This window comes from Mus musculus, chromosome 4 (genome assembly GCF_000001635.26).
Source record: "Mus musculus strain C57BL/6J chromosome 4, GRCm38.p6 C57BL/6J".
NCBI lineage: Eukaryota > Metazoa > Chordata > Mammalia > Rodentia > Muridae > Mus > Mus musculus.
In genome coordinates, this window is record NC_000070.6 from 62,938,766 (window position 1) to 62,940,376 (window position 1,611).

General features: G+C 44.4%; 1 non-coding gene across 1 annotated transcript; it reads left to right on the forward strand.

Annotated features, from left to right (window-relative positions):
- Window positions 1-575: 575 nt before the first annotated feature.
- Window positions 576-709, forward strand: Gm25391. Its single transcript, XR_003955473.1, has one exon. It is a non-coding gene; the product is annotated as a small nucleolar RNA SNORA70 (small nucleolar RNA).
- Window positions 710-1,611: the final 902 nt, after the last annotated feature.

Below are 1,611 nucleotides of genomic sequence, written 5' to 3' on the forward strand. Positions count from 1 at the left end.
ATGAAGCTGAAAGGTCCATTTTAACTGTGGGCATCACTATCCCAGGGTCTGGGGACCTGGACTGAAAATAAATGCTGAGCACCAGCAATCTCCTCTTCCTGACTGTGGATAGGATGTGACCAGGGCTTCCAGATGCTGTCACTTTGCTGTCCCCCCACCCCAGGACTGACCATCTTTTGGAACCACAAGCCAGATGAAACCCTTTCTTCCTTAAGTTGCTTTTGGTGGGTATTTTGTTACAGCAAAGGTAAAAGTAGCTAATACAAGGGCCAAATAATGAATTCCGAGACCTTGTAGGTGGGGCTGGCTTGGTTATTACTTTGCTATATGACCTTTCTACCCTCAGAGTTCAAGAGCCTCACCTGTATAAAATACTTGCATTAAATCAGAGGCCTTTGTACATCTTTTTCTTATGTGCCTTGAAAGAAACTGTGAAAAATCTCCATAATGACATGCTTTTAAAGATGTATTGTTGTTTTAAATAGTTATAAAGGATACAGCATGCTGCAGCTGATAATTATTAACATTTCTTCAAATATAACCAATGCAATCTCAATATCCAATGTAATTTTTGGATGCAACCCATTAAGCCAACCAGGTTCCTTCACTGTCAGGAGCCTGGTTTGCAGTGGCTGTGAGCAGCATCTCCCTTGGTAATATAGCAAGTCTATTTCTATATGGATTGGCCTATGGGACTTCAGAGACAACGTTCTGCTATATATTATATCTCTGATCTCAGTGCTGTCCCCAGGGAAGGCTCCAGACCAGTAGGTGGAGTGCCCAGGGCACAATGTCCAGGAATCACATTGGCCAGGTCCATCATGTCCATTCACCCTAAGCTGCAGAATGACACATGACTAGAGGCCCTGCATAGAGCCAAGTTCAAATTCCCCCACTACCAAAAGATCCATATCTCAAAGAAGTGGGGCTTACAGATAAATTTAAAGATGTGATAGCTAGGAAGCAGCCCATCGCTGATAGCTGGGGTCAAATTTTTCCCCAACTAGGGCTTCTAACGGGGCTGTCCTTACACCCACCCCATCAAACCATATTTAGTAATAAACCTCACATTCAGTCTGAGGAAAAGCAAATAAAACTATATAGTTCTTTCTTCATGGCAACTCCCAGACAGTTGGCTGGGTCAAGATGAAGTTCACCATCTCCTTCCCAGCCGCTGGTCAAAAGCTCATCGGGGTGGATGATGAAGCTTCGTTGTGTTTTATGAGAAGCACATGGGCACAGAGGAGCTGCTGATGCACTTGGTAGAGTGAAGAGTTTGGTCCAGATCAGTGGTGGGAGTGACAAACCAGGTTTCCCCATTGAAGCAACATGTCTTGACCTGTGGCAGAGTGCACCTGCTGTTGCGTAAGGGGCATTCTTATAGACCAAGGTAGCTGGAGACAGGAAGCACGGGTCTGTCTGGGAATGCATTGTGGATGTCATTGTGTGAGCAATCTCAACTTTGTTATTATAAAACAAGGAAAGTAAGATATTCCTGGGACTGCCATTGTGAGGACATCAGTGTGCCTCAGTGGTGGGGACCCCCAAGAGATAGCAAAATCCTTAAGCTTCTTAATTTCTCTAAAAAAAAGATGATGTCTGCCAATATGC